Below are 26,447 nucleotides of genomic sequence, written 5' to 3' on the forward strand. Positions count from 1 at the left end.
TGCACTTTCCTCTCCAAAGGTAAGTTACTTTAAGATTTTCGTGTATGTTTTTCTCTGAAAAGTTATATCCGTTTTTGAACAAAGATCTTTGATGTGATTTGTAAATGATTTTTTACTCATTCATTATATTTTCATGCCTGAACATAATTTTTGATTGCTCAAAACATGTTGCTTTATTAGATTTTATTGGTCTCACTTATTTTTCTGTAAATAGATAAAACTTTCCAAATATATAGTCAATTCCTCACCTTTTATATATCGTTCTTAAAAAACGTTAACCTTCTAAAGATAATGAATATTGCATATTGTGCCAAACAACCTTTTAATTTCAGTGTCTGAAACATTAAATGGTGGGCCTGCATGTTTAATTGGATCATAAGAAACAAGAGACTCGAGGTAGTGAAACCCTTTTTTTTGCTAGGGACAGCATTCTAGCAACATAGGGTTCTCTCTGGATTAACGACTAACGCTGCTCTATCCCAAATCCTGTCAAATTTGCCAATACTCTGGAAAGATAAAAAAATGCTGCAATAGGACACTGAAATATACCCTGAAGAACTCTAAAATACTTTGGCTCCAGGAATTTCAGCAATTGGTTCTTCTGAGTAAGATAAAGACTCTGCTCTGTAAAAAATTCTTTAATTCCAAATCCACTGTCTTCACACTAACTACACTGTGTCTTTGATGTGCAAAGTATCTCATCTCAACTACTTTTCCACAAAGAGGGAAAAAATATCCTGAGTCCACTCTTGCCATTAAGAAAAGTATCCAAATACTTCTTTAATAGCCGATGTCCTTGTTTTTGATGAGATGCAATTTTGCGGCTCACCCACTTTTCTTGCCATTCTTCCAGAGTTAGTACTTGTTTTTTCTGTACCTCATTATCTAGGTACTCTTTAATTTAAAGTAAAGTTCTTGTATCATCTGTAGTTTGTAGACACCTTTGCCTCCTATACCAAAATGCCAAATCTTCGTGAATTTTTGTATATGCATAGCCCTGGGTGACCACTCCCCAGAGCAAGGCATAGAATCTTTACCATTTTGGTACATATTTTATAATTTAACAAAGAATGTTTTCATAATTGTTCTAGTAGTTATGATCTGTCATTTACAATAGGATTCACTTTGTTGAATGATCCGATGTCTTTTCCTTTAATTTTACTAGTAACATATATTTGACTTAAAATTTCTCCTTTTAACCATATTCACATATAAAATTCAGTGCAGTTAATTACGCTCACATTGTTATGCTACCATCACCTCCATGCATTTCTAAAACCCACATAGAAATTCTGTACATTTAAAGCATTAACTCCCCATTCCCTACGTCCACCCCAGAACTTAGTAACCTATGTTGTACTCTAGCTCTATGGGTTTGCTCATTCTAATTATTTCGTATCATATAACATTTGTCCTTTTGTGTCTGGCTTATTCTGCTCAACATGATGTATTCAAGATTCATCCATGTTCTCATATGTATCAGAACTTCATTCATTTTTAATGCTGAATAATAGTTCCATTGTATGTATGTACCACATTTTGTTTATCCGTTCATTGGGTGATGGACATTTTGTTGCTTCCATCTTTTGGCAGTTGTGAATGATGCCATGAACACCCATGCTCAAGTCCCTGCTTTCAGATTCTTTTGAGTGTATATCTAGTAGTGGGATTGCCTGGTCATGTGGTAAATCTATATTTAGCTTTCTGAAGAATTGCCAAACTGTCTTCCACAGTGGCTCCATCATTTTAAATTTCCACCAGCAGTGAATGAACTATTCCTATTTCTCTGTGTCTTCTGTAGCACTTGTAATTTTCTGTTTTTTTTTTTTAAGTTGCCATTCTAGTGGGTGTGAAATGGTATCTCATAGTGGTTTTGATTTGCATTTCCATAAGTTATTGATGTTGAGCATCTTCCCATGTGCATTTTAGCCATTTGTATATCCTCTTTGGAGAAATGTCTATTCAACCCTTTTCCCCATTTTTAAATTGGGTTGTTTGTCTTCTTATTTGTTCATTATTGGATTTCATTATATATTTTGAATATTAAACCCTTATCAGATATGTTTCAAATGTTTTCTCCTATTGAGTAGATTGTCTTTTTACTTTCAGATGAAGTCTTTTTTTTTTTAAAGATTTTATTTTTTATTTATTTCTCTCCCCTTTCCTCCCCACTGCCCCCGCCGCAGTTGTCTGCTCTCTGTGTCTATTCACTGCGTGTTCTTCCGTGTCTGCTTCCCTTGTTGTATTGTTGTCAGCGGCACCAGGAATCTGTGTCTATTCTTGTTGCGTCATCTTGCTGCGTCAGCTCTCTGTGTGTGCGGCCTCCACTCCTGGGCAGGCTGAACTTTCTTTCGCCCTGGGTGGCTCTCCTTACGGGGCGCACTCCTTGAACATGGGGCTCCCTTACATGGGGGACACCCCTGCATGGCACGGCACTCCTTGTGCATCATCAGCACTACACATGGGCCAGCTCCACATGGGTCAAGGAGGCCCGGGGTTTGAACTGCGGACCTCCCATGTGGTAGGCGGACACCCTACCCGTTGGGCCAAGTCTGCTTCCCTCAGATAAATTCTTTTGATGCACAGAAGTTTTTCATTTTGATGAGATCCCATTTATCTATTCTTACTTTTGTTGCTTGTGCTTAGGGTATAAAGTCTAAGAAACCACTGCTTAACATGAGATCCTGAAGATACTTCCCTAGCTTACTTCTAGTAGTTTCATAGTCCTAGTTCTTATATTTAGTTTTTTGATCCATTTTGAGTTAATTTTTGTATATAGTGTGAACTGGGGTCCTCCTTCATTCTTTTGCAAATGGATATCCAGTTCTCCCAGCACCATTTATTGAAAAGCCTATTCTTTACCAATTGAGTGGACTTGGTATCCTTGTCAAAAATCAATTGGCCATAGATGTGAGGGTCTGAATACTCAATTAAATTCCATTGGCCTATATATCTATCCCTGAGGCAGTACCATGCTGTTTTGACAAGTGTAGGTTTGTAATAAATTTTAAAGCCAGGAAGTGTAAGTCTTCAAACTTTGTTCTTTTTTGAGATAGTTTTGGCTATTTGGGGCAACTTACCATTCTAATTGAAATTGATAGTTGGCTTTTCCATTTATGCAACATAGGCTGTTGGAATGTTGATTGAGATTGCATTGAATCTGTAAACAATTTTGGGTAGAATTTACATTTTAACAGTATTTAGTCTTCCAATCCATTAACATTTAAAGTTCTTCCATTTGTTTAGACTTTTGTGAAGTTGATTTTGCAAAACAAACTTTTGTAGTTTTCCAAGTATAAGTCCTTTACATTCTTGGCTAAATTAATTTCTAGGTATTTCATTCTTTTAATTGCTATTGTAAATGGAATTTTTTCTTGATTTCCTCCTCAACTTGCTCATTACTAGTGTATAGAATCACTTCTAATTTCACCACTTTACTGAAATTATTTATTAGTTCTAGGAGCTTTGTTATAGTTTTTTTTTTCTTTTTTCTTTTTTCTTTTTTTTAACTTTTAGTATATAGGATTGTATTATCTGCAAATAGTGAATGTTTCATTTCCTCCTTTCTAACTTGGATGCCTTTTATTTATTTTCTTGCCTAATTGCTTTGGCTAGAACGTCCAGTACATTGTTGAACAACAGTGGTAAGTGTTGGCATTCTTGTCTTGTTCCAGATCTTAGAGGGAAAGCTTTAATTTTTCACCCTTGAGTGTGATGTTAGCAGTGGATTTTTCATAAATGCCCTTTATCATATAGAGGAAGTTTCCTTCTATTCCTACTTTTCTAAGTGTGTTTATCAAGAAGAGTTGCTGGATTTTCTTAAATGCCTTTTCTCCATCAAATGAGATGATCATGTGGTTTTTTCCTTCACTATGTTAATATAGTGTATTACCTTAATGAATTTTCTTATGTTGAAACACCCTTGCATCTCTAGAATAAATCCCACTTAATCACCATGTATAATTCTTTTAATGTGCTGTTGGATCCAGATTTCTAGTATTTCATTGTGGATTTGTGCATCTATATTCATAAGAGGTATTGGACTGAAGTTTTCTTATCTTGTGCTATCTTTATCTGACTTTGATATTATATTGATGTTGGCCTCATAAATTGTGTAAGATAATGAACCCATTTCAATTTTTTGAATAATTTTGAGCATGATAAGTGTTAATTCTTATTGAACTGTTTTAGTTAATATTCACCTTTAAAGTAATCTAGTCCTGGGTGTCTCTTTGTTGGGAGGTTTTTGATGATGAATTCAATCTCTTTACTTGTAACTGGTCCATTGAGATCTTCTTTTTCTTCTAGAATCATTGTAGGTTTCTAGGATTTTTTCCATTTTATCTAGGTAGTTTAATTTGTTGGCATAGAGTTGTTCATGGTATCTTTTTATATTCCTTTTTATTTCTATGGGGTTAGCAATAATGTCCCTCCTCTCATTTCTAATTTTATTTGCATCTTCCCTCTTTTTTGCTTTGTTAGTCTAGCTAAAGGTTTTATCAATTTTATCGATCTTTTCAAAGAACCAACTTTTGTTTTTGTTATACTCTTTGTTGTTTTTATTCTCAATTTCATTTCTGCTCTAATACTTGTTATTTCTTTCCTTCTATTTGCTTTGGGTTTAGTTTGCTTTTTTGTTTTTTAGTTCCTCCAGGTGTACAGTTATGTTTTTGATTTTAGTTCTTTCTTCTTTTTAAATGTAAGTATGTAGGACTATAAATTTCCCTCACAAAACTGCCTTATGCTGTACCCCTTAAGTTTTGATACATTGTGTTTTCATTTTCATTCATCTCAAGACATTTACTGATACCAGGGGAGCTGATGTAGCTCAGTGGTTGAATGCCTGCCTCTCAAATCTGAAGTCCCAGGTTCAAATCCTGGTACCTCCTAAAAAAATTACACATGCACAAAAAAGATATTTACTGATATCCTTTGACCTATTGATTGTTTGAATGTGTTATTTAACTTCCACATATTTGTGGATTTTCTAGTTCTCTTTCTGTTATTAATATCCATTTTCTTTTCATTGTTGTACAGAGGAGTTGCTTTGTATAATTTCAAACTTTTAAAATTTATTGAGAATTGTTTTGTGATCCAATATGTCATCAATCCTGGAGTATGATCTATGTGCACTTGAAAAGAATGTATAAACTGCTGTTTTTATGTTGCAATGTTCTATATATGTCTGTTAGGTCTGGTTCATTTATTATATTATTCAATTTCTGTTTCCTTATTGATCTTCTGTCTAGACTCTAGATATACTCTCTATTGATGAAAGTGATATGTTGAGGTCTCCAATTATTATTGTGGAGATGTCTATTTCTCTCTTCAGTTTTGCCAGTGTTTGCCTCATGTATGTTGGAGCACCATGGTGAGGTGCATAAATATTTATATTGCTTGGTAGATGATCCTTTTATTAATATATAGTGTCTTTATTTGTCTCTTTTAGCATCCTTTGCCTTAAAGTTCATTTTTTCTGATATTTGTATAGCTACCCCAGCTCTTTTTGGTTACTGTTTTTGGTGGATTATCTTTTTCCATCCTTTCGCTTTCAACCTATCTGTGTCTTTGGGTCTAGGATGAATGTCTTGTAAACAACATATAGTTGGATCATACTTTTTTTAAAAAAAAATCAATTCTGCCAATTTGTCTTTTGACTGGTGAGTTTAATCCATTAACACTCAGTGTTATTACTATAAAGGCAGTTCTTCAGCCATTTTGTCCTTTGGTTTTTATATGTCATGTCTTTTTAGCCTCTCTTTTCCTTTATTGCAGCCTACTTTTCTGAATAGTTTATCTTCTGTGAGTTTCTGGCTGATTCCTTCCTCTTTATTTTTCCTGTATATATTTTAAATACTTTCTTTGTGGTTACCTGGGGTTTATATTACACAGCCTATGTCTATGACCCACTAATTAGAAAAGATACCAACTTAGCTTCAGTAGCATACACATTCTCTGCTCCCATATCCCCTGATACCCTCTTTATGTTGTTCTTGTCCCACTTTACCACTTTATATTTTGCATGTCCATTATCAGAAAATATGCCCTTTTCTTGTTCAATTGTATTCTGACTCTTATAGGAATTAAAGAATAGAGTTGTATATTGAGGATAAGTACTATTGGGTTTTGCATTTATCCTTTTGGTTACCCTTACTGATAATCTTCATTTCTTCACACTACTCCAAGCCACTCTCTCTTGTCTTTTCCTTTCAACTTGCAAAACTCCCTTTATAATTCTCTCATGGTAGATCTTTTGTTGGTGGCCTCTCTCAGTTTCTGTTTATCTGTGAATATTTTAAACTGTCCCTTGTTTTTGAAGATCAGTTTTGCTGGATAAACAATTTTTGGCTTGTAGTTTTTCTCTTTAAATACTTTAAATTTATCATATCACTACCTTCTCACCTCTATGATTTCTGATGAGAAATGACACTTAGTCTTATTGAGGATCCCTTGTATATGATGAATCATTTTTCTCTTGCTACTTTCAGAATTCTCTTTTTATCTTTGGCATATGACTTTCTGATTAGTATGTGTCTTGGAGTAGTTCTATTAGGATTTATTCTGTTTGGTGGATGTTGCACTTCTTGGATATGTATATTTACATCTTGCATAAGAGTTGGGAAATTTTCAGTCATTAGTTCCTCAAATACTCTTTCTGCCCCTTTTCCCTTCTCTTCTCTTTCTAGGACACCCATGACACATATGTTTGTGCATTTTGTGCTGTCACTCAGATCTCTGAGAAACTATTCAAGTTTTTCTTTTCTTTACTCTATCTGTTCTGACTGTATGAATTCTATTGTCCTATCTTCTAGTTCTTTCTCCTGTCCAAATCTGCTGATGTATATCTCTTGTGTATTTTTAATCTTCATTATTGTGCCTTTCATTCCCATAAATTCTGTTATGTTTCTTTGTAAACTTTCTTCTTTATGTTTGCACATAGCCTTCCTTTAGCTCTACACCCACCATTACTTTATTTCTATCCATATTTTCCTTCATCTCTTGAATTGATTTAGGAGATTTGTTTGAACTTCTTTGGTTAGTTTTTCCATATTCTGTGTCTCTCTGAAATTTTAATTTGTTCCCTTGACTGAGCCGTATGACTTGTAATTTTTTTGCTGATGTTTGGGCATCTGTTTATTTTGATGTTTTAACTCTGAAGGTCAGTTTCTCCCTCTTGCCTAAAGTTTTATTTTTCATTGACTTTGTATTAAGACTCTTCTTTGACACTTGGTCCAACTTATTCTGTACCTTTGAAGTAGTCCATATTTAAGTGTTCAGATTTTTTCAGCTCTTCTGTACCTGATTCTTGTACTGGATATATGGTACAATTTTTAAGATTGCCCTTTTGTATGCAATTTTTTCACCTCCAGGAGAAAGATTCCTTCACTCCGTTTCTTCTCCAAGATTCTTGATCTGTTTTATTTTTTTTTCTGCAGAATTTTCCCACCATTCCTGTGATTTGTTTAAATTCTCTCCCTTATTTGGTGCCCCCTTTTCATTATACTTTTCAGTTCTGGGACGTGTCCTGTCTTATAGCAGTTCAGTACATCCACCCCTTTTTTTACATAAGGCTTTTCTACTTCTGTTTTTTTTCCCCATTAGGGTATCTTGTCCCAAGCAGCCAGATGGAGTCAATCCAGAAAGGTCCATTTTGCATTTAGGTGCTCAAGCACACAGGCACTGGATTGAGTGTTTGTACCTCTTGCCAACCGTTTGGCCATGGTCTATTATTTTCCTGGAGGCACTTTTGTATGTGACACTCCTCAGCTGCTTGGATTCCATACTGGGTCTCAGAGGACTTAGGTACTTATATCTGCATGGTCTGCAGTTCTCATTTGCTACTGTGTAATTGGTTCTATAATATGTATTTGCATGATGAGGGGCCTGGGCTGTGATGCCTCTGTGTGACTTAAAATGCACATGACCAAGTGACAGGGAGGAGTCTGGACTGATGGGTTCGTGATGTATATCTCTTACCTGATTTTTATTTTTTCCTTTTTCTTTGATTTAATATTTGTGGAGACTTTTAAAAATAAAAGATCTATTTTGTTGATTTAGAACAGTTCACCCAACAAAAGCAGAATACACATTCTTCTCTAGTGTACATGAATCATTCTCCAGGATAGACCATATCTTAGGTCACAAAACAAGTCTCAAGAAGTTCAAAAATGGAAACGGACTTTGGCCCAGTGGTTAGGGCGTCCATCTACCACATGGGAGGTCCGCGGTTCAAGCCCCGGGCCTCCTTGACTCGTGTGGAGCTGGCCCATGCGCAGTGCTGATACGCGCAAGGAGTGCCGTGCTACACAGGGGTGTCCCCCGCATAGGGGAGCCCCACGCGCAAGGAGTGCACCCATAAGGAGAGCCACCCAGCGCGAAAGAGGGAGCAGCCTGCCGAGGAATGGCGCTGCCCACACTTCCCATGCCGCTGACGACAACAGAAGTGGACAAAGAAACAAGACGCAGCAAAAAGACACAGAAAACAGACAACCGGGGGAGGGGAGGGGAATTAAATAAATAAAAATAAATCTTAAAAAAAAAAAAGTTCAAAAATATTGAAATCATACAATGTATATTCCCTGACCACAATGGAATGAAGTTAGAAATCAATAATAGAGGTAGAAATGGGAAATCTACAAACACGTGGAAATTAAACTATGCACTCTTAAACAACCAATGAGATAAAGAGGAAGTCACAAGAGAAACCAGGAAATATGTTAATGAAACATGTGAACATACCTAAACTTATGGGATGCAGCAAAGGCCGTGCTTGAGAACACTAATGCTTCTTATTAGAAAAGAAGAAAGATTTCAAATCAGAGTTCTAACCTCGAAAGTGGAAGAACTTGAAAAAGAAGAGCAAACTAAACCCAAAGCAAACAGAAAGAAGGAGATAATAAAGATTAGAGATAAATGAAATTGAGAATAAAAAACAATAAAGAGAATCAACAAAACCAAATGTTCATTCTTTGAAAGGATCAATAGAATTGACAAACCTTAAGCTAAACTAGCAAGAAAAAAAGAAAGGACAGAAATGAGTAAAATCAGAAATTAAAATCGGGCAATTACTACTAACCTCAGAGGAATAAAAAGGACAACAAGTGGATACTATGAACAATTGTATGCCAACAAATTAGATAACCTAGATGAAATGGACAGTCAGTTCCTAGAAACACACAAACTACCTACACTGACTCAAGAAGAAATAGATCTCAGTGACCAATAACTAGCAAAGAGCCTGAATGGGTAATCAAAAACCTCCCAACAAAGAAAAGCTCAGGGTTAGATGGCTTCACAGGTAAATTCTATCAAACATTTCAAGAAGAATTATTACCTATCCTGCCCAAACTCTTCCAAAACATAGAAAAGGAGGGAACACTCCCTTATTTATTCTATGAGGCCAATACTCTTCTCATACTAAAGCAAGATAAAGATACCACAAGGAAAGAAAACTTCAGTCCAATATCTCTTAAGAATATAGATGTACAAATCCTCAACAAAATACTAGCAATATGAATCCAACAGCATGGTGTATAAAATATTATACACCATGATTAAGTGGGATATACCCCAGGTATGGAAGGGTGTTTCAACATAAGAAAATTCATTAAGGTAATACACCATATTAACACAGTGAAGGAAAAAACCACATGATCATCTCATTTGATGCAGAAAAGGCATTTAAGAAAATCCAGCAACTCTTCTTGAATAAACACACTTAGAAAAGAAGGAATAGAAGGAAAACTTCCTCAATATGATAAAGGGCATATATGAAAAATCCACTGCTAACATCATACTCAAGGGTGAAAGATTAAAGCTTTCCCTCTAAGATATGGAATAAGACAAGGATGCTAAGTCTTAGTCCTATTAGTCAACATTGTACTAGAAATTCTAGCCAGAGCAATTAGGCAAGAAAAATAAATAAAATGCATCCAAGTTGGAAAGGAAGAAGTGAAACTTTCCTTGTTTGCATATGACACTGTCCTATATACAGAAAATCATGAGAAATCCTCAGCAAAGTTCCTAGAGCTAAAAAGTGCGTTTGGAAAAGTGGTGGGGTACAAGATCAATAGCAGATAATCAGTAGTGCTTCTATATAGTAGTAATGAACAATTGGAAGAAGAAGAAAAAAATTCCATTTACAATAGCAACTAAGAGACTTAAATGTACAGGAATAAAACTAACTAAGGATGTAAGGGAGTTGTACGTATAAAACTACAAAATAGGGAAACGGACTTTGGCCCAGTGGTTAGGGCGTCCGTCTACCACATGGGAGGCCCGCGGTTCAAGCCCCGGGCCTCCTTGACCCGTGTGGAGCTGGCCCATGCGCAGTGCTGATGTGCGCAAGGAGTGCCGTGCCATGCAGGGTGTCCCCCGCGTAGGGGAGCCCCACGCGCAAGGAGTGCACCCATAAGGAGAGCCGCCCAGCGCGAAGGAGGGAGCAGCCTGCCCAGTAATGGCGCCGCCCACACTTCCCGTGCCGCTGCCGACAACAGAAGCGGACAAAGAAACAAGAAACAAGACGCAGCAAAAAGACACAGAAAACAGACAACTGGGGGAGGGGAGGGGAAATAAATAAATAAAAATAAATCTTTAAAAAAAAAATAAATAAATAAAACTACAAAATATTGCTAAAAATAGGGCGGTGGACTTGGCCCAGTGGTTAGGGCATCCATCTACCACATGGAAGGTCTGCGGTTCAAACCCCGGGCCTCCTTGACTCGTGTGGAGCTGGCCCATGCACAGTGCTGATGCCTACAAGGAGTGCCGTGCCACACAGGGGTGTCCCCCACATAGGGGAGCCCCACACGCAAGGACTGGACCCCATAAGGAGAGCTGCCCAGCATGAAAGAAAGTGCAGCCTGCCCAGGAATGGTGCCATACACATGGAGAACTGACACAACAAGATGACACAACAAAAAGAAACACGGATTCCCGTGCCGCTGACAACAGAAGCGGACAAAGAAGAAGACGCAGCAAATAGACACAGAGAACAGACAACTGGGGTGGGGGGGGAGGGGAGAGAAATAAATAAATAAATAAATCTTTAAAAAATATATTGCTAAAAATAATGCAACAGGGACTAAAAAAATGGAAGGACATTCCATGTTCATGTATTGGAAGACTAAATATTAATAAGATGTCTGTTCTACCCAACGCGATTTATAGATTCAATGTAGTCTCATTTAAAATTCCAATAGTCTTTTCAGAAATGAAAAGCTAGTTATCAAATTTATGTGGAGGGGTAAGGGGCTCTGAATAGCCAAAGCAGTCTTGAAAGAGAAGAATGAAGTTGGAAGACTCACACTTCCAGATCTTAAGACTTATTATAAAGCCACAATAATGAAAACAGCATGGTTCTGTTACTAGGATAGACATAGAGGCCAATGGAACCGAAATGAGATTCAAAAACCAACCCTTACTTTTGTGGCCAAGTACTTTTTGACAAGGTGGCAAAGATCACCCAATATGGAAAGAATAGTCTTTTCAACATACAGTGATGGGATAAATGGATCTCCATTTGCAAAACAGTGAAGATGATTCCTCCCTCATACCATATACAAATATTGACTCAAAATGGACCAAGACAAATATAAAAGCAGAAACTATAAAACTCCTAGAAGAAAACGTAAGGATGCACCCTCAGGATCTTTTGTTAGGCAATGGTTTTTTTACTACTCTATAGTCAACACATGAGCAACGAAAGAAAATACAGATAAGTGGGACCTCATGAAAATTAAGAATTTGAGTTCATCAAAGTACTTTTTCATGAAAGGAAATGACATCCTAGACAATGGGAGAAAATATTTGGAAACCAAATATCTGAATAAGGATTTCATATCCATATTATATAAAGAAATCCTTTATCTCAACAACAAAAAGACAACCCAATTAAAAAATGGGCAAAAGACTTGAATAGACATTTCTTCAAAGAAGATATACAAGTGGCCAAATAGTATATGAAAAGATGCTCACTAGGAAAATGCAAATCAAAACCACTAGTTACTATTTCATTGCACTGGAGTGGCTAACATTAAAAAAACCCCAGAAAATTACAAGTGTTAGAGAGGATGTGGAGGAATAGGAACATTCACTCATTGTTGGTGGCAGTGTAAAATGATGTATCTGCTGAGGAATACTAATTGACAGTTCCTCAGAAAGTTAAGTATATAATTGCCATATGACCTGACTATCCCATTTCTAGGTATATACCCCCCAAAATTGAAAGGAGTGACTAGAACAGATATTTGCATATGAGTGTTCATAGCAGTATTATTCACAATTGCCAAAAAAAAATGGAAGCAACCGAAGTGTCCTTTACCCTTTAATGGATAAATAAAAGGAGGTATTTACACCCAATGAAATATTATTTAGCTGTAAAAGGTAATGAAGTTGTGATACATAGAACAACATGGATGGACCTTAAAGATCTCATGTTGAATGAAATAAGTCATACACAAAAGGACAAATATTAGATTATCTCATCAATATGAAATAATTAGAATAAGCAAACACAGTGATTCAGAGTCTAGAATATAGTTTACTTGGGGCTGTGGTGAAGTTAGGGAATAGGGAGTTAATGCTTTAATTGTACAGAGTTCTTATTTGGAATTATGGAAATGGATGGTTTTGGTAATGGATGGTGGTGAGTGTAGCACACAAATGTCAATGTAATTAGCAACACTGAATTATATAATTGAATGTGGTTAATAGGGGAAATTTTAGGTTGCATATATGTTACTAGAATAAAATACAAAAAAATAAAAATTCATTAGACCATATAACACGAACAGTGAACCCTAATGTAAACCACAGACTGTAGTTAATAGTGAAGTTCTAAAAATGCAGTTTCATCAAATGTAACAAATGTACCGCACTAATGTAGGGTCTTAATAATAGGAGGTATATATGAATCCCATATTTTATTTAGCCTTTTCTGTAAACCCACAACTTGTCTAGTAAGAGAGAAAAAGAAAAATGTTCCCAGTAGAGAGAAACCTCAGCACCGGTAGGCTTGTACCTACTCGGGGCACTAGCATCTTCAGACGTCTAAGTCTTTGCTTCTCAAACTTTAATACATATGGTATATAATCACCCAGGAAACTTGTTGAAATACAGCTGACTCTCAGGAACTCTGTCTCCCTTTGTGTAGACAAAAGATATCAAAATTGTTGTGAACTCATTTGGATTTGGGTAGGGCCTAGAGAGGAAGTACTTCCCTGCCCCCTATTAACACCGAGAATTCCTCTGTAGGTAAACCTTGATTCAATAGGAAAGAGTTGGTGCCCAGAAATGTGAATCACCCTAGATGATTTAATTGCAGGTAGGGTTTGTAAAATATTATCCTTTCCTAAGGATGTGGTCTATTTAGTCCCCAGTGAGATCTAGCTGATTTTCTTGCTGCTCTGGGAGTGCTGCCTTGCTTTGCCAGGAATGCCTTTCTTCTTAAACATGTATTTTAAGTGAGCTTAATTACTAAGCCTCTACGTGAGTTGACCCACAAGGGCTTTATCTCTGCCTATAGACAGATAATCTCACTCAGGAGTTGTAAACCAGTTTGGACCCCGGGAGGGGGGAAGCCTAGAGAGAGGAGATTATGCTAATTTTCTAACTTCCTATTTATTTGATTTAACCTTGGAGCAAGTCCCTTCTATGTAAACTTTCACCTGGGCTTCTGAGGGCTTTTTCTCTGGCCTCATCTGGTTCATTGGGATCTTTCAGGTACATGTCATTTGATTCTTCACTTTTCTAAGGGAAAAACATTTCTAAGTCCTGATTTTCAGGGTTTTCTTTGGAAGTTTCTTCCTACTGTTATCACAGAGTACTTGAATTCTCATTAGTTTTCTTGTGACTTTTGTGGAATGTGAGGGTAGAATTGCAGCTGTTACTACTTCCACTTAGAACAGGTTTTCTTGCCCTAAAGGATTAATAGGAAGGCAAACTATTTGCAGTTGTTTCTACTCCACCTCTGACAGTTCTTTAACCCCTGAGAAAGAACAATCTCAGAATTTCTCATTCCTTTGTTAGAGTGACAAATGTTGAGTTCTTCCTTGTCTATTCCTACAGTGTCTTTTTCAGTCTTAGCCTGTCAGTTAGAGCTGAGGAATTTGTTTCTATGGTGGCTCATCAGTTAACAGAAAACATGTTCCACCTGGTCATGAGTAATTTAATTTTTATTGTGTGTGTGTGTTTTTTTTAATACTACAGACGTTTCTTGAGCTCCTGTGCACCAGATTCTAATTGCTGTTATAATTGCTGGAGATACAGGTGGAAAAACAGGCAGTAGCAGCCAAACCTCAAAAACCTTGACAAATCCAGGGTGAGGGTACCCCATACAAGAAGAATCAGCACAAGTGAAAGACTGAAAGGTGATCTGTAAAGTGGAGATTACTCAGGTACGCTTGGGATCCAGGGTGTTTGGTGAGAAATGAGGGGTTCTTTGTAGCTTTGGCTACTACTGTCAAAAATCTGAACATTATTCAATAGGAAATGATTTCTTAGTCCATTAAAAAAAAAAAAGAGATAGAGGTCACATCATTTTAGTGCAAAAGCACAATAAATAAAATAATACTCTTGTTTTCTACTGCAGTCAGCTATGTGAGGGAGATGTGAGAGAGATAATGTTGGAGACCATAGAAAGAAAAAGGGAAGACATTCAGATTGAAAGATGGTCTGAACAAGAAAAAGAAAGCTACATAGAGAAAAAGGTTGATAGATATATAAACTAAGGGCCTAAATAGTGCCTGACACATTGTAGGTGCTTAAGCCATGGTTATTGTTAAATGAAAGAACTAATCATATGGGGAATATAAATAAAAGGAAAGCGGTAGATGCACATGTACAGATGTATTAAAGAAAAATATTGAGAGACAACTAATGCATATATATATATATATATATATATATATATATGTATTCAAAGGAAGCAGGTTGGAAATGGAGATGGGCAAACTGGGACTCAGGGAGATGTACACATTTATGCTGAGTACCATTGAGCAAACACTTCATTGAACATACTGTGTCTTAGAGTCTGTGGGTATGTGATTTGGACCTGTGAAAAGTCATCCAATCTTTTTGAGTTTCACGTATAAAAACAAACCATAAAAATAGTAAGAGTGTTGAAAGGAAATGGAATTAATCTCAGTATCGTAAAATGTTAAGATCTGATGTAAGTTAGGTGGTGGGTATGTGGGATTTTGGTTGTGTTGTTCTGTTTGAATTTTTTTCATAATTAAAGAGTCTTAAAAACAATAAGATGGTTGATAACTGAGCAAGGGTCCATCTAGTCCTTATCCCCCCCTAACAAATCACTAGAATTGTCTAGATGGGGCAATAGATTGGATGTGGGAGGCAAATGGGAGGAGAAGGTCATGCTGACTGCAAATGTTAGCTCCTTGGTGACTAAATGGATGGTTTTGCATAACAGAATTACAGGTTTGGGAAAGAAGTTAATAAGTTGATTTATTGTTAATGTTGGAATGATCAAGGAAGTATTTGTAGATGGAAAAGGTTTGTTTGTTATGGCCTTGGAGTTTCACAAGGCGCAGTGGGTAGGTGGGTAGAGAGGGAGGCAGGGAGGTGGGATGAAGAGCAGGGCTTGGCTGGACTGGGAGGTGAAGAGAATGGGTGGCAGAAGATGGCTGAGGTGCAGGGGGCTTGGGTTATAGTTTTCCATAGAGAAGAAGGCAAAGGCTTGGATGGAAGCCTAGATGTAGGGCGTGACAAGGCTAACAGCTGAATTTGTTGAATTTTCCAGCCGCAAAGTTCCTGGTGGAATGTTGACTTGTTGACCTCCACAGAGTTCTCTTGCCTCCCAGGTGCTGGGCACAGTTGCTCAGAGCAGCTCCTGCTGAGTAGGTCAAAGGGTCAGAGCTGAAGGAGGTCAGAGCTGGAGATAAGGCCCTTGCAAAATGCACTTTTTTTCCTTGGCATTTGACAGGTGGATTAGAAGAAATCTAATTGAGAGCCAAACTATCAGAGGCTTCCCTCTAGTGTGCTCACCACCCCCGCAAGCCCCTTCCTCTTTTCAGGCAACTCTTCTTCACAATTTTGTTTTCCTTTGGTGCATATTCTAATTCAGCATTTATTTGCTAAATGACGGTTTAAGGGGAAAAACGTAGTAACTCACTCAACTGAGGTGTTTTTTCAAAATGTCAAATCAGTTTACTTAATAAAAAAATTATGTTATTATGAATTCCAAATATTTAACACTATTTCTTAGGACTTGAAGTTGCCCGACTCAGTTGAATTAGAGAAAGTTATTTTATGTCAGAGATTAAAATGCAAATTTTTAATTTCATAGGCATGAAGGAAGATCCCTAATGCAATGATTATGAATTGGTTTAGAAAAACATAACTCCGTTTTATTACAAGTTCACAGCAAGAAACAAATACTATATCACCATGGAGTCCAAGTGGCAGAACTCAACATCATGTCCTAAATAAGTACCAGCTGTTTAGAACATTATAGAGGGGGATGGGAGAATTCAAGCTTAATGAATTATTTTCTTGGTTAGAAAACAAATCTACAAAGGAAGCATTATAACTATAAGGCAATAGCATTTCTAAGATTCCACTCACAGCAGACCTAAGACCAGCAGACATAAAGCCAAGCCTTTCACTGGCTTTTGAATCACCCATATAAATTTGGAAAATTACAACATAGAGTAACTGAGAGTTTGTGTCTAAATAACTGATGTCAAAGCCTGGTCTGCTTCCTTGTCTGTTATGTTTTTATTCTTCCCAAGGACTACCTTCTAGAGTTCTTTTCTTTCATTCTTTTGCATCCAGATTGTCATCAAGTCCTATTTGTTAAAACTATCTACTTTTTTATTTCCTCTAGCTTTCTTTCAATTGACATTTACCTTCCTAGACTACCCCTTTCAGCCACAATCACATACATTAATCATCAAATTTTATTATACTCATTATTCTGTGTTAGCATCCACTCTAATAATTTCACCATGTTTACAACCCCCCTTATTAAACTTTCTACATACTTTCAGCATCAGCTTCCCCTTCTCGATCTACTTTCTATCTCCTAGAAACCTATATTCTATAGTTTAATTCCATAAGTTTACTCATTGTATTTTGTTCATGTTAGTGAAACCATACAATATTTGTCCTTTTGTGTCTGGCTTACTTGACTCAGCATAATGTCCTCAAGGCTCATCCATGTTGTCATAATAATCCTAATTTCATTCCTTAATACAGCTGAATAGTATTCCTTCATGTGTATATACCACATTTTGTTTCTCCATTCCCTAGGTTGATGGACACCGGGGTTGTTTCCATCTTTTAACAATTTTGTATAATGCTTTTATGAACATCATTGTGCAAATGTTAGTTCGTGTCCTTGCTTTCAGTTCTTTTGAATATATTCCTAGTAGTGGGATTGCCAAATCATATGGCAATTCTATATTTAACTTCCTGAGGTACTGCCAAAATGTATTCCACAGAGGCTGCACCATTTTACATTCCCACCAAGAGTGAAGGATTGTTCCTTCTTCTCCCTATGCTCTCTAGCACTTGTAGTTTTCCATGAAAAAATAAAAAAATAACGACCATTCTGTAAGATGTGAAATGATATTTCATTGTAGTTTTTTTTTTTTTTTTAAGATTTATTTATTTATTTAACTTCCCCCCTCCCCTGGTTGTCTGTTCTTGGTGTCTATTTGCTGCGTCTTGTTTCTTTGTCCGCTTCTGTTGTTGTCAGCGGCACGGGAAGTGTGGGTGGCGCCATTCGTGGGCAGGCTGCACTTTCTTTTCACACTGGGCGGCTTTCCTCACGGGTGCACTCCTTGCGCGTGGGGCTCCCCAACGCGGGGGACACCCTTGCGTGGGGCGGCACTCCTTGCACGCATCAGCACTGCGCATGGCCAGCTCCACACGGGTCAAGGAGGCCCGGGGTTTGAACCGCGGACCTCCCATATGGTAGACGGACGCCCTAACCACTGGGCCAAAGTCCGTTTCCCTCATTGTAGTTTTGATCTGCATTTCACTAATAGCTAGCGATGTTGAGCATCTTTTCATGTGCTTTTTGGCCATTTATACTTCCTCTTTGGAAAAGTTTCTGTTCAAGTCTTTTGCCTATTTTGTAATTGTGTTGTGTGTCATTTTATGGTTGAGTTGTATAATCTTTATATAAAAATCTTCTGGACATGGAGTTGTCCTGAATGATATTGCAGGGACAGATGCAGGACATTATATATCCTGCCATAACCCACTGAATGGACTGGGAGAGAGTGTGAACTACAGGGTAAACTATTATCCATGTGGTGTAGCGGTGCTCTAAAACGTATTTATCAAATACAATGAATGTGTTACACTGATGAAAGACATTGTTGATGTGGGAGAAGTGGGGGGTGGGTGGGGAGTGGGGTTCTCTCCCCTTCCCCCCACCAAAGTTATCTGCTCTCTGTGACCATTCACTGTGTGTTCTTCTGTGACCACTTCTACCCTTATTAGCGGCACTGGGAATCTGTGTTTCTTTTTGTTGCGTCATCTTGTGTCAGCTCTCCGTGTGCATGGCACAATTCTTGAGCAGGCTGCACTTTCTTTCACGCTGGGTGGCTCTCCTTACAGGGCACATTCCTTGCGCAGGGCTCCCCTACACGGGGGACACCCCTGTGTGGCAGGGCACTCCTTGCGTGCATCAGCACTGAGCATGGGTCAGCTCCACACGGGTCAAGGAGGCTGGAGGTTTGAACCGCAGACCTCCCATGTGGTAGACGGATGCCCTATCCACTGGGTCAAGTCCGCTTCCCTGCTTATATTTTTTAATGTAGCATTTTGTGTGATCTATGTATATTTTTTAAAAAAAAGACAAAAAATTTGATTAAAAAAAAAACACAAAACTTTGGACATGTGGTTTCCAAAAATTTTCTCCTAATGAGTAGACTGCCTTTTCACCTTTTTAGCGAAGTCATCTGAAGCACAGAAATTTAATTTTGAGGTTGTCCCATTTATCTATTTTTTCTTTTCTTGCTTATGCTTTGGGTATAAGGTTTAAGAAACTACTACCTAGCACAAGATCATGAAGATGTTTCTGTCCATTTTCTTTTAGGAATTTATGTTTCTAGCTTTTATATTTAGGTCATTTATCCGCTTTGAGTAAGTTTTTTTATGAGGTGTGAGATGGAGATCCTTTTTCTTTCTTTTGGATATGGATATGCAGTTTTCCCAGCACCTTTTGTTGAATAGACTGATGTGACCCAGCCAGGTGGGTTTGACAACCTTGTCAAAAATCACTTGACCATATATGTGAGGTTCTATTTCTGAACTTTCAATTCAGTTCCATTAGTCAATAAGTATATCTTTATGTCAGTACCATGCTGTTTTACCATTGTAGCTAAGTAATATGCTTTAAAGTCAGGAATTGATAGTCCTCCAACTTCATTCTTCTTCATAAAAACATTTTTGGCTATTTTGGGCCATTTACCCTTCCATATAAAATTTGAGAATTGGCTTTTTCATTTCTGAAAAAAAAAAAGACTGTTAGAAATTTTAATGGGATTGCATTGAATCTGTAAATCAGTTTAGGTAGAATGACATCTTAATGATACTTAGTTTCCTAATCCATGAACATGGAATGTCTTTCCATTTATTTAAGTCTTCTTTGGTTTCTTTTAGCAATGTTTTGTAGTTTTAATACAGGTCCTTAAGGTCCTTGGTTAAATTTATTCCTAAATATTTAATTCTTTTAGTTGCTTTGCAAATATAATTTTTTCCTGATTTTCTCCTGATTGCTCTTTATTATTGTATAGCAGTGCTACCAATTTTTGCGAATTAATCCTGTATTCTACTATTTTGCTGAGTTCATCTATTCTAGTATCTTTTTTGTGGATTTTTCAGGATTTTCTAGGAATAGGATCATATCATCAGTGAATAGTGAAAGTTTTACTTCTTCCTTTCCTATTTGGGTGAAATTTTATTTCTTTTTCTTGTCTAATTGCTTGAGCTAGAACTTCTAGCATAATGTTGAATAACAGTGGTGACAGTGGGCATCCTTGTCTTGTTCCCAATTTCAGTGGGAAAGTGTTCAGTCTTTCACCATTGAGTGCAATGTTAGCTGTGAATTTTTCATATATGCACTTTACCATGTTAAGAAAGTTTCCTTCTATTCCCTTCTTTTGGAGTCTTTTTATCAAGAAATGATGCTTTGTTTTGTCAAATCCTTTTCTGTGTCAATTGAGATGATCATGTGATTTTTCTTCCTCAATTTATCAATGTGGTTTATTATAATAATTAATTTTCTTGTCTTGAACCACCCTTGTATACCTGGGATAAAACTCATTTGATTGTGGTATATAATTCTTTTAATGTGCTTTTGGCTTTTGTTAGCAACTATTTTTTGTTGAGGTTTTTTTCATCTATGTTCATTAGAGAAATTGGTGTGTAATTTTTTTTTCATAGTGTTTTTGATATTAGAATGATGTTGGCTTCGTAGAATGAGTTTGATAGTATTTCATCCTCTTCAATTTTTTTGAAGAGTTTGAGCAAGGTTGGTGTTAGATCTTCTTTGAATGATTGATAGAATTCAGCTGTGAAGCCATTTGGCCCTGTGTTTTTTATTTTTGGGAGGTTTTTGATGACTTTCAATCTCATTACTTGTAATTGGTTTGTTGAGGTCTTCTTTTTCTTGAGGGTCAGTGTAGGTTGTTCGTGTGTTTGTAAGTATTTGTCCATTTCATCTATATTGTCTAGTTTGTTGGTGTGCAATTGTTTATAGTATCCTATTATGTTCTCTTTTATTTCTGCAGGGTCAGTGGTAATGTCTCCCTGTCATTTCTGATTCTATCTATTTGCATATTCTCTCTCTTTTTCCTTTGTCAGTCAAGTGTTTGTCAATTTGTTGATCTTCTCAAAGAACTAATGTTTGGTTTTGTTGATGCTCTCTATTTTTTTCCTCAATTTCATTTTTTTCCTGCTCTAATTTTTTATTATTTCTTTTCTCCTGCTTGCTTTGGGATTAATTTGATGTTTTTTTCCCCTAGTTCTTCCAGGTGTGCAGTAAGGTCTTCAATTTTAGCTCTTTCTTCTTTTTTAATATAAGCATTGAAGGCTATAAATTTCCCTTTGAGCACTGCCTTTGCTATATCCCATGGTTTTTTTTTTTTTTATCCCCCTCTTGCGATTTTTTTGCATACTGTCTGCTGTCTGTGTCCCATGGTACATTCTTCTGTGCCTGTATTTATTTATTTTTCCCCTTTCCCCTTGCGTCTTGCTTGCTGTCTACTCTCTGTGTTCATTCACTGCTGGCTCTTCTATGTTCTTGCTTGTCTCCCTTCTTTTGTTGCATCACCTTTGCTGAATTAGCTCTCTGCAGCATCTGCAGGCTGGGTGGTGCTCCGCAGTGCTTGTGGGTCGGGTGGCACTCCCTGGTGCTTGCGAGCTGGGTGGCACTCTCAGTGTGTGGGCAAGCCTGCCGTCACAGAGAGGCCTTGGGATGAGAACTGAGGGCCTCCCATGTAGTAGATGGGAGCTCATCTGATTGAGCCACAGCGTCTTCCCTATCCCATGGGTTTTGATATGTTGTGTTCTTGTTTTCAGTCATGTTGAAATATTTACTGATTTCTCTGGCTGTTTTTTCTTTAACCCACTGATTGTTTAATATTGTGTTGTTTAATCTCCAAATACTTGTGAATTTTCCCTTTTTCTGCCTGCTTCATTTATTATAATCAGAGAAAGTACTTTGTATAATTTCAATTTTTGTAAACTTACTGAGGCCTGTCTTATGACCCAACTTATTGTCTTTCCTGAAAAAGGATACATGAACACATGAAAAGAATTATATCCTGTAGTTTTAGGGTATAATGCTCTAAAAGTGTCTATTAGATCTAGTTCATTTATCATATTCAAGATCTTTGTTTTCTTATTTATCCTCTGTCCAGATGTTCTATCCAGTTCTGAGAGTGATATATTGAAGTCTCTATTATTGTAGACATATTTCTTTTTCCCTTTAGTTTTGCTAGTGTGTGTCTCGTGTAATTTGGGGCACCCACACTAGATGCATAAATATTCATGATTGTTATTTCTTCTTGGTGAATTTCCCCTTTTATTAATATATATGACCTTTTTCATCTCTTATAAAAGTTTTCCATTTAAAGTCTATTTGTCCAGTGATTTGTTACTCCAGATCTTTTTTGGTTACTACTTACATGGAATACATTTTTCCACCTTTTCACTTTCAGCCTGATTGTGTCTTTGCATCTAAGGTAAGTCTCTTGTAGATAGCATATAGGGAGCACATATTTTTAAAATTTAGTCTTTTGACTGGGGAGTTCAATCCATTAACATTCAGTGTCATTACTGAAAGGCATTACCTACTTTATCTATCTTATTCTTTGACTTTCTCTTGTCCTTTCTTACTATTGTCTGTCTTTTTACCCTTTTATTTATCCTATTAATATTCCTCATTTCTGTATTCTTCTCCAAGTCTCTCACAATTGTCTTTTCCTTTCAGGCTGCAGAAATCCTTATTATCTCTTGTAAATTCCATCTTTCGGTAACAAACTCTGTTTTTTTTTTGTTTGTCTGCGAAGACTTTAAACTCACCCTCAATTTTGAAGGACAGTTTTCCTAGATAAAGAATTTGTGCCTGGCAGTTTTTCTGTCTCAGAACCTTAAATATATTGTACCACTGCCTTCGCACTCTACGGTTTCTGGAGATTGGCATGTAGTCTTATTGAGCTTCCCTTTTATGTGTAGATGGCTAATTCAAATCTGCTATTATCTGCCTCTACTGTATTTTAAATCTCATTCATTGTGTCCTTCATTCCCATAAGCTCTGTTACTTTTCATTGCAAGCTTTCAAATTGTTCTTTATGCTCATCCAGTGTCTTCTTAATATCCTTATTCTCTTTAGCCATATTTTCCTTCAGCAAGATGAATTGATTTAGGAGAGTTGTGTGAACGTCATTGATTAGTTGTCTTAAATCCTGTGTCTCATCAGGATTTTTGATTTGATCCTTTGGCTGGGCTGTACCTTCCTGTTTCTTAGTATGGCTTGTAATGTTTTGCTGATGCCTAGGCATCTGATTATGTTGGTGAATTTACTCTGACAGTCAATTTCTCTCTCATGCCTAGTGGTTTTATTTCATGGCTTAAAAAACTTTCTTTTTGGTTCAACTTATTCTAAATCTTTAAGATTGCTCAACTTAAGTTATCAAAACAGGGCCAGGGATCTACTAATGGATTGCAGACCTGATCCAATAATTCCTGGACATGAGAGATTCCCGAACAATTTTTTTCTCCTTGCAGTTTCCAGGTCTGCCAGCAGATAGTGCTCTTCAGTGATCTTTTCCAAATAGGTGTCTCTTTCAGCCTCCATTCACTGGCGATTCTTGTCTGACCAGAGCAGATTCAAATGGGCTTCACTGGCCAAACTTGCTGAAGAGAAATCATTCTCTGCCCCCCCTTACACCTCCCTGCTTCCCAGGGAGGAAGATGTTTGTTCCCCTCTCAACTATCTGCAGTGAGCCATGGGTTTTACCCAGGTTGTCTGTCTTAAGGGTGGGGCCATTCCCTTCAGTAGGGGCTTGTAATTCATAGTTTTCTCTTCCGCCTTTGCATCCCTCTGTCTTTGTCCCTCCTGGATGGTACATAGCACTCTCCTGTTCTGCAGTTCCCAAACAACTCCCTTAGACAGTTTTTTGCCCTTTCTCCATTTTTTTTTAGATTTTTAAATTTTTTAAAATTTATTTCTCTTCCCTTCCCTACCCTCCTCTACCCGCCCCCCCCCCCAGTTGTCTGCTGTCTGTGTCAATTTGCTGTGTATTATTCTGTGTCTGCTTGTATTGTCAGCGGCACCGGGAATCTGTGTCTCTCTTTGTTGTGTCATCTTGCTGCATCAGCTCTCCATGTGTGCGGCGCCACCCTGGGCAGGCTGCACTTTTTCACACTGGGTAGCTCTTCTTATGGGGTGCACTGTTACTGCCTCTCTCCACCCCTCCTCCCCTTTCAGCCCCCGCCGTCCTTCCCGCCAGTCCCGCCCTTATTGCCAACCTACAATCTGCCCTCTTCCCCAGTAACTGCTTACGGCGTATTACCAGAGGTCTGCCCCCCCAGTTTTAGCCAATCCGCAGCCACCCCTCTGCCCTGCTCTCCCCTTCATACTCCACCCCCTTCCCTGCCTATATAACCAAGTGTACTTCCGCAATAAAGCAGACCTGTTCTTGTGCTCAAGCGGTCTCCGTGGTTTTTCCCCAACTGCGCGTCCCCCACGCCTGGAGAACCGGTGCTCCCTCTTGGGGCACCCCCCGCCGGTGGTTCGGCAGGAGCAAGCCCCCCCGACTCTTGGGCCTGAGCGAGGACGAAACCCTCTCGCTCAGCTACAACTGGCGCCCAACGTGGCAGCTCCTCCCCCAGCCCCTCTCTGCTGCTGCTGCTGCTGTGATCGTCCTCCTCTCCAGGTAGGGACCCCTCGCCCGGACGAGCCCCAAGGGACCCCTCGCCGTCATCCCGTCCCTATCCCGTCATGGGCGCCTCTTTGTCATTGCGTCAGGCACCGCAAGTCAGGGCCCTCGCTGCCCTGCTCGATGCCAATGGAGTCCGCGTCTCCTTGTGGCAGCTCCAAAAGTACTGGGATCTCTTGCTCCCTTTTAATCCGTGGCTCGCCACCTGCCAACTCTGGAGCCCAGACACCTATTCGCGACTCATAGATCAAGTCACCTCCGCCATGGAGCACGAGAAACGCACCTTCCCAACAGGCCTCTTACCCATTTTCGTTGCCATTCGCGCTTGTCTCCTTGGCGCCCCTACCGAGGCCGTTTATGAAGCTTCTCCCAAACGGCCTCTAGACTGTGATCCCTATGAGTCTGCCGACACTGACTCTCTGTCTAACCAACTTGCTGCTGCTCTCGAGCGCGAACCTCCCTGCCCGAGCTCCCCGCAGCAGACAGAAACCACTCCTGCCACTCCCCAAGATGGCGGACTTCCGCCTTCTTCCCCTACTTCTGCCCAAGATGGCGCGCATCCGGCTTCTTCTCCGCCAGTATCCTCCTCCTCCCGCCTCTACCTGCCTCTTCCTGCCCAGTCAGCATCCGGTTCGGGCCCGGAAACTGCAGGGTCGCCATCTTCCGCTAAACTGGAAGTGCCCCCCGCGCCATTTTGTCTGCCGCCGGATGCAGCTGCTCCGCCATCTTGGCCGGCGCCCGGAAGGGTCCTGCCGCCATTTTGTTGTCGCCCGGAAGCCGCTAAGCCGCCATTTTCTCACCCGTGTTCCGCTTATCCCTTGCCGCCGCCGTACGGCAATAGCCCTTCACCTGCCTTGGCTGCTCCATCGGTCCCCGGTGCCACGCCTCCTCAAACCCCTCAGCTGTATCCGCTGAATCCGCAGCCCACGCAGCAGCGACCCCAAACTTGGCTACCCTTTACAGCGGAAGAGGTCAGGACCCTCCGCAAAGCTGTAAAGGAAGACGGAATTGGCAGCCCTTATGCGCAGCAACTACTTGAGGAGTTGGGGACCCAACTCGTTCTCCCATATGACTGGATTGCATTAGCCCGTGCCATCCTGACGCCCGGTCAATTTATCGAATGGCGCGCCCATTACCAAGTGGCTGTTGACCAGCAAATCGTGGAGAATGCCCAGGCTGGCGTCCTCGATCCCTCCGATGCATACACGGGCACCAACAATTATGCAAACCCTCATTCTTATCTCGAAATTGACCCAGGGTTTTGGCACCAGGTAAAGGTCCTCGTCCAGCGGTCATTCTCTCTAGTTTCCACCAAGCAGCCCACCAAGCTCGCGCAGCTGCTTCAGGACTCCAATGAGACCTTCCCAGAATTTGTCGCCCGCGTCATGGAAGCTTGTCAGCGGAAAATTTCCAGCGAGGATGCCCAATTTGCGTTAGCCAAAGAGTTAGTCATTGACGGGTGCCTTGCGCCGTTCCGGGCCGTAATCCTTCCCATACGCGACAAAGCTCTGCACGAATGGGTCCTTGCTTTGCCGTGACGTCGACCCACAAGTCAAAACACTCACCGCTGCCTTTGCCTCTGCCATGGCTGTTTCATCTGCCCCCACTTCCGTCTGCTTTCGGTGCGGCCAGCCCGGCCACTTCGTCCGCGAGTGCTCCCAGCCAGGCCCAGCGCCTCGCTCAGACCCGCCGATGCGACGGCCAAGGGGCCCTTCTACGCTGTGTCCGCATTGTGGGAAAGGTTATCACTGGGCCCGCGACTGCCGTTCCGCCCAAGGTTCCCAGCAGCCTTTAAACTTCCAGCGGGGCAGGCCTCAGCCCCACCCCCAAGAGGCCCCCAGAAAAATTCCCAAGCCATAATGTGGACAACGCCCATCACGCGCCGCCAGAAACCCTCATTAGAGCTTAAGATTAATGGGCAATGGCTTGATGGGCTTCTGGATTCTGGCGCTGAAGTCTCCTGTGTTCCCTTTGAAATCGCCGCATTCAATCACTGGCCCCTCGAAACCGGCCCTCAAGTCATCGGAGCCA

At 39.4% G+C, this 26,447-nt stretch overlaps 1 protein-coding gene and 1 pseudogene across 4 annotated transcripts in view; one reads left to right on the top strand and one right to left on the bottom strand.

The window, feature by feature from the left end:
• Positions 1-26,447, top strand: part of LPAR1 (lysophosphatidic acid receptor 1) — a 410,361-nt gene that overhangs the window by 1,508 nt on the left and 382,406 nt on the right. For 2 of the 4 annotated variants that reach the window (XM_071217066.1, XM_071217069.1), the window contains exon 2: positions 14,209-14,396. The exons of the other annotated variants lie outside the window; for them this stretch is intronic. The gene's annotated coding sequence lies outside the window, so the exon portion shown is untranslated. The remainder of the gene's footprint in view (positions 1-14,208; positions 14,397-26,447) is intronic. 4 annotated transcript variants of the gene reach the window in all.
• Positions 197-25,076, bottom strand: LOC101429340 (thiopurine S-methyltransferase pseudogene; annotated as a pseudogene).

This window comes from Dasypus novemcinctus, chromosome 8 (assembly GCF_030445035.2).
Source record: "Dasypus novemcinctus isolate mDasNov1 chromosome 8, mDasNov1.1.hap2, whole genome shotgun sequence".
Classification (NCBI taxonomy): Eukaryota; Metazoa; Chordata; class Mammalia; order Cingulata; family Dasypodidae; genus Dasypus; species Dasypus novemcinctus.